Genomic DNA, 8,153 nt, shown 5'->3' with positions numbered 1-8,153 from the left:
CGGCTATAGACTAGACTTCACTAATGCGCCCTACGATTAGACACACTAATGTATCCTAGTTCCCTATAGCCAAAGCTCTGATACCATCTGTAACACCCCGTCAAAAATCCCTTTAACGGAATGTTAACTCTGGTCCCAGTGCTTGACTTGACATCTACGTAACAGCAATATTTTACAGCGGAAACAATTAATACCTGAGAATAAAACACGCAAAACGGGATCAACAATAATGTTGAGAGAATCTACAGGTTTTAGGTAAACTATACAATATGTTTAAGAAATAATATTCCAAAACGTTTATTAGTGGAAGACCACCAAAGTTTTATGTCAAAAGTTTGCATACAGCAATGTCAAGTGTTAACTGTTCGTAATCAGTGATGTCAAGTTCCAAATGTGTGACATCAAAATAGTTTCGTTTCATATAATTGTAGACATTACCATGTCTAGTTTCAAATGTTTATAACCACAGTTTTCAAGTAACGTATCATAGTATCTGAAAAACAGTTATCAGAAAAATAGTTTAAGTTCCTTGACCACGAGATTTTACAAGTACAACTCCAAGTTGCGAAACGTTTGCATAATCTATGAGCACCTGAATACTAGCAATGAGCCGAGTATATAAACCACTATACCCGCATTTACATCATAAAATGATATACACTTGTTCGAGTGTATCTAATGTTCAAAGTAAATGCACCACAGTTAATAATGTAGGGTGAGGTTGTCAACCTAACGGATCCGTCCATCTAAATTGTGCTTACACCGATGGTATTAAAAGTATTCAAGCTAGAGGCTTTGTGAACAAACTCAATATGCATATATAGTACTCGTGTCAATACAAAAGCATTTGATAATGTAAGTATAACAGCGTGTATTCTCATCCCTGAAAACATGTAAAAAGCGGGACTGTAGACTCACCTTTGAATAAAGCTTGGATGACACACAAAACTTGTACGGATTATAGCCGAGTAATGCAACCTAAGTATACGTATTTAAGTTTGTCATTAATTATGTCTTAAATAAATGTGGCTTCATAGTATAAGTTTTCTTATTGCTCGACTCGACACGTTTCAAAGTAAAAGTCAACATACAATCAACTAGTTCATGCAAGTCAAACAAAGTCAACCGAAGTCAAACCAAAAGTCAAACTTGGTCAAAGTAGTCAAATAAAGTCAACATCAGTAGGTACATGTCAAATGTTGGTCAACATGTCAAACCTAAGTCAAACAACACGTTTTGGATCAGATATGGTCAATTTCACAATTTCAGTTTATCATTGTGCACAAAGTTCATGTACATGTAGCAAACTTAGCACGCTATCTCATAGTACAAAATTCAAGTAAACATGGAAAACTCCAGATCATAAGTATACTCAAAATAGATTCCAAAAAGTCCAGCCAAGGTCTCATACGATAATTAAAAGTCAGCAATCAGAAGGGGTACATTTGTAGTTTGCCAAGTCAGTTTCTGACCGCGCACTGATTTCGTTTTGGATATCACCGGAGCTAGGGACATGAAATTGACACAAGACCAGTGGCCATAGTTCAAGGACAAGTCAAACTAACACATATCAAAAGTTGAGCAATTTTTGTTTAGCCAATTTGTACAGTTTATTCGTGCAAGTTGAATGTTCAGTTTCAGCTCAATTCAGAAGTTACACAAAGTATGACACTAGTGTGCCCAATGCATAAAGTTTTGGAGGTTGCAATAAACTGAGAATATACCACATAACATATAAAGATTCATATTACAGAAGCATACATGCTATTCCAATAAACACAAACCGCAGAGTATAAAACAGAGAGAAAGTTGCTGATTCGATCCTAGTTTAGCTAGTCACATTCGCATGATCTGAAGATCTAGATACAATTAGCCTATGATATCTACATGAAAGGTGAAGTACCTTTTGTGTAAATTTCAAATATGCAAAGCTTTAAATCCAGAAGCTAACACATTTTATCATACAAGGCTGTTTTCATGCAAGTGCTGTATAAATCAACTTTTACACTAATTCAAGCATATCTCGAGTTATACATAAGCAAACGACATGATATCCTAGTGTAACTTGAGTGTTTTTAAATTATCTTTCCAGTGGTATAAGTTTCACAAGCCAATTCGTGGTCTATCAAACCCAGATTTCTGATTACACAATAAAAACACAACGTTAATTCAAATGGACATAACTTGATTATCCGGAAACGAAATCAAGCGAATCCAAAGCCTAAAATCAATAGTTTTTCCCAAGGAATCTAATTAACACATAATATCATGCATTTGAAAAATCAAAATTCACTGATCATGCAATAAACAATTCGGTTTTAAACCCTAACGCAGCAAATGATCAAATTAACGATAACAATTAACATTTAGGCGTATAGACTTGAGCAATTGACAACATAACTATGAAACATTAATAAAAATTAGATTTTTAAGATTAGGATTTAGCTAATTATACCTTTGATCAAGAAATCATTTATACCAACGGATAGAGAACGATGAGATGAACGCGATTCGTGTAGAACACTTTTGCTAATTTTGAAAGATGAAGATGTGATGGTGATGGTGATGGTCGACGTGAGGGAGAGAGCAGGAGGAGATGACTGCGTGATTTTTTTTATTAGGGTATTATGCAGTGTTTATCCCTCACAAATTAATTTATATTAAACCATAGTTTTACAATTTAGCACATAAGCCCCTCATGTTGCAAAGTTTAAAATAAAAAGGGGTGGGAGATGGGGGTTTCGGCCGAATGGCCCATGGGGTGAGTCCCCGGGCTCGTGTTTTGCAAAAGCTTGTACTCATGGTCCGTTTCAAGTGCCGTTTAGTCGTACTGAAGGCCCGGCGTTAAAACGCAACCAATCGTTTAATTTATTAAAAACCCAATAAATGAAATATTTTTAAAAAGTTAATAATTATTAAAATAATTATTAAAATAAACCCGAGCGTTTCGTTGCTCAAAAAGCAGTTATCAAAACCGTATCGTTTTTATCGTATTTCATTATCTGAAATATTTATTCGTATTAATATCAACCCATATTAATTATTGTAACCCTCCAAGGATCAAGTATGTATTTATTACACATAAACACATAAAAGTCAAGTAATCGCCGTTAAATAAAATAACAGAAGGTTAACGTACGGAAAAAGCAGGGTTGTTACAAATTGGCAAATCAATAGTTCCCGAACTCCCACTAGAACGTGTATTCACATCAACAAACTTATCAAGCATAACCGGACTATGATTAGAATTAACCGTTACCTTGGTGCCATACAACGAGCTTTCATCAAAAGTAACATCTCTACTACGAATCACCTTCCTCGCCTCATTGTCCTAACACCTATAACCCATGTCATCCAACCCATACCGATAAAAGAACATTTTCTTGATTTAGCTTCAAGCTTGTCTTTGTCAATTTCTTTGGTTTTCACATACACATTACAACCGAAAACCCTTAAGTGAGCCAAACTCACCTTTTTACCGGTCCACTCTTCCTCTGGAATTCGAAACTCTAACGGTGTTGAGGGTCCCCTGGTAATCAAATAAGCTGCCGTATTCACGGCATCTGCCCAAAATATCTTTGGTAGACCCGCATGTAACTGCATAATCCTAGCCCGCTCATTGAGCGTCCGGTTCATGCGTTCGGCAACCCCATTGTGCTGTGGTGTTTCTGGAACAGTTTTCAATATACGAATACCATGTTCCGCACAATAGTCTTTAAATTCTTTACTGCTGTATTCTCCTCCATTATCAGATTTCAAGCACTTAACTTTCAAGTTAGTCTCGTTTTCAACAGCAACTCTCCACACTTTAAAAATAGAAAACACATCAGATTTAACTTTGAGAAAGTAAACCCATACATTTCTTGTGGAATCATCAATGAAGGTGACATAGTAGCGAGAACCACCATGCGACTCAACCGTTGTAGGTTCATATACTATAACAACCCTCATATTTCCATACCTGAATTGACTAATTTGACTATAGGGTTGTTATCCATACGTAATATATAATTAAATTTGACATTGATCAAATATTTATTTTTAGTCGACACTTTTTGTTAACTAAAGTTTACACTAATTATATAAAATAACTTTAGTTAATATTAATATTAATGCGTATTATATTTAAAACTATATGAAACATAATTATTAATTAAATGATAAGCTATTTTAATCATTATATATATATATATATATATATATATATATATATATATATATATATATATATATATATATATATATATATATTTTTAGCTTATAAAAAAAAGAGATTTTTTTTATAAATTAAATAATGAGCCCATGAATTTTGACTAAATATTTTCAAAAATAAAAACTTATTAAAAACATTTTTAACATGTTTTTATTTTTTTATCAAAATTGGCACCTTTATTTTATTTATATTTTTTTTTCACTAACCATTTTTTTCCTATAAATACCCACTTCCATTTCATAAAAACTTGTATCAAATCTTTAGAAAAACTCTCTCACAAACTTGGGAAAGTACTTGAGGTATTTTCTATATTTTTTATCGAATTGCTTTTATTTTTTTTATATTCTTTAAAAATTCAAATTTAATATATATAAATTATTTTTACATGTTATAATTAGTATTATAAGTATTATGATGTATAAAAATAATTTTGATAATTTACGAAATATTATTTATAATTAAATACGAATTATGTAGTATTTAAACATAAAAACAATATAAAATTCGTAATAAAATATTAAACAGTAATAAAAATAATTATAATTTTTTTTTGAGATTATTATACTTTTATAAACAAGCGAAAATTATAAAAATTAAATAAATGGGACGATTAGTATTTAAAAAGAATTTATTTTTGCATTATTCTAAACCGAGAGAAATAATAAAGAAAATACAAAATAAATACAAACGTGTATTAAATATTTTTATAAAATTTTTATATGATTAGTAGCATCACTAGATACTTTAAAAAATATAAAAATTATTTTTAAATTATTTTTCCTATTTATTTAATTATAGGCCGATTACAATGGTTAAATAATTAGAAAACATTAAATAAATAATATTTTGATATAAAATTTGATTTAATAATTTTTATAACATTTTTACATAATATAGAACCTGTAAAAAATATAAAATTATTTATTTAGGTCAATTTAATATTTATTACCTAATTAAATTTGATTAATATAAACCGAGTATATATATAAAGAAAAGTGGGAAATAAATACAAAAACTTGATAAAATTATTTTTATAAAATATCCTACTGAATTGTATAATTAACTAAGTTTATAAAAATTATAAATATAATATTTAATGAATTAATATTCGAATTAACATATATTAGTATGATTTTCGATTAACATAAGTATATTACATATACTAAATTAATATTATTATTATAACTTACGGTTAATAACTAAGTATACTATATAATAAAATATAATGCTTATAATGTAAGTTAATAACAATACATTATTAATAAACACTTATTTTATAACTATACTAATTTAATAATAATAACTTATAGTATATAATATAAGATAATCAAATTGTTAATACATTAATAAATATAATATAACATATATAATAACATATAAACCTAAAGTGAAGGTTAATCAAAGATAATGTACAATTCATGTGAACTTCATCGCTACTCACAGTCGTAAGTGAATGATGTCTAGGTTGCCATTTATGGGTAAGCTTGTGGATCTCGAATGCCATGACTTAGATTCTGGTCAAGAGTCCTGGGCCCCCGGTTACATCTGGTCATTCCTGACTTATTTGATAGCAACGAAGTTTGAGTAAAGTTATACAACGTCTTGCTAAAGATTAACCCGAACTTTCTAAAATTGGAAAATTACTATAAGTGGAAACTTTCCATAAATAGTAACTTTCCGAAAATGGAAATTCTTTAATGAACCATTACTATCAATATAGTACTATATACTATTGTCTGTTAGGCAATGTCTGATCATACGTTCTATCTCTAGGTTGAGATCTCGGTCACGTCCTTCCGTTCAATTCTTTCGTGGAATACTCTTTTGTGCTACTAAGGTGATTTTCATAGCCCCACTTTTACTATTTACTTAACTATTTATAACTTTTGGGGTGAGACACATGCTTGCTTTATAACTGTTTTACACTTAGACACAAGTACTAAATTGTTAACTATGTTGTCATGCTTTGATTCATGCTAAATCCCTACCGTAATATCGTCAATTGCTACGTTTAAATGCAAACTTAATTATTGTGAGTAGGCTTATTGAGAGTAACGTCTCTAACCATTCGACCGTTGGTCTTTGGTTACATAATAATGATTCCACGACACTGACAGTACAAGGTGTCATAGGGTAAACTTGTTTAGTAGCGATATTACAAAATGCAGCAACACTTTTAGATTGATATTTCTATATCAATCAACTTTAAACTAAATCTTGTGGTCTAAAACTTTAGATATTATTTATAAACCTGTGAATTTCACTCAATCTTTTTGGTTGACACTTTAAGCTTGTTTTGTCTCAGGTGATGATTGAGCTAGCTGTTTGCAACTTTGTGATGATAGATTTGATGCTTGCATGGAGTCCACATCGCATATTATATTTTAGTTCATAAATATTTATTTTACGTTTTAATGATAATGTAAACATGTATTACTACTTCCGCTGTTTTATTAACAAATGTTTTATTTAAAAAGTCTCATATAGAGTCGTTCTCGTTTATACAACTGTGTTATGATATGATTGGTCACAATTACCCCTGGTCCATTTTGGGGGGTGTGACAGATTGGTATCAGAGCAGGCTGTTGTAGAGAACCAGGATTGCATTTTAAGTGTGCCTTATACAATTAGGTACCTTAGCAATGTAGGACTACAACTTCCTTTGACTATAGTGCCTTTAATTGTTTCCTTTAACTATTAAATGCTACACTATACATTAGAAACTTTACTTATCTTAGAATGCCGAGCCAATCTAAGAACTCTGCTCATTCTCCTAAGTACTATTCAATTCCGCCACCACATTTAAATGCGACACCGTTCTCGACATTCCTATGTCATCTATCATGGTTTTCTGTATTACATATGTATTACATGAAATATTATCCATGATTTTTGAAACTCCAATATTTGTTACTATTCATACTCAAACGTATATAACCTCCTTGTTATACCACGTACCTATATGCTTTATGCCTTTATGCATCGGTTTGCGAACCGGAAAATGTCATTGAGTTATCGAGAATCTCAAAGATATTATAATGTCATCACTACTCATATTCGTTACTTTTAAATCTTTGTTTTCTCGTTATTTTTGATCATTGAATTTTCTTGACGGATGGCGTCTACGAAACTCTAGAATGGAAGGGTTTGGATTACCAATTTAAAGGATCCTATAGCTCAAGCCCTAGACCTGAATATGCCATTACGAATTGAAAGTCTTTAATCATTATCTGATTACATACTTATCATTTTTAATCTCAAGACATCATACTGCAATTATTGCATAAATGGAATATAGACAAATCATATCTTATCATATCTATCCCAATAGACTTTGTCTAACACTTTTCCTAAATTTTCTCCGTAAATTACGGAAATATTTTTCTATATATACGTATTCAAGGAGACGAATATATCATTCAATATTCAACACCCATTTCATATCAAACCTTATTCCAAACACATAATATGTATTTCTCACCTGATTTCTCAAGTTCCTCTAGCTCCGAAGATAGCGTGACGGGAGCACACCCACCGATCAATTACCGAGATTTCTTTAGAAAATGGGGATGGGTTCGCGAACTACTCACCCTATGAAGAAATGAAGAAGGTACTCCATATCACGAGCCAAACTTACCACCAAATGTCGGAGTACTCGATTCGCTTACCGGCGAACCTGTTCGCAATACCACTTTCACTCTTTTCGCAAGGATTTTCCGCCTCGAAGGTCGACTCGATGTAGCCTAAGACAGTATTCGTCCTCTACTCCCGAATTCTAACCAGATAGGGTTATTAGAAGAAGTTAGAAGACTTCGAACTAAATATCAAGAATTGATAAACCTTACGGAGGAATGGGTAAAACAAATCCATAGACTCGAGCAAAAAGTAGAAACCCTGGAGGAAACAGTGCACGATTTGGAAGCTAGGCTCACACCTACTA

Source organism: Rutidosis leptorrhynchoides, chromosome 1 (assembly GCF_046630445.1).
Source record: "Rutidosis leptorrhynchoides isolate AG116_Rl617_1_P2 chromosome 1, CSIRO_AGI_Rlap_v1, whole genome shotgun sequence".
Lineage (NCBI taxonomy): Eukaryota > Viridiplantae > Streptophyta > Magnoliopsida > Asterales > Asteraceae > Rutidosis > Rutidosis leptorrhynchoides.
This window is presented reverse-complemented; position numbering follows the sequence as displayed.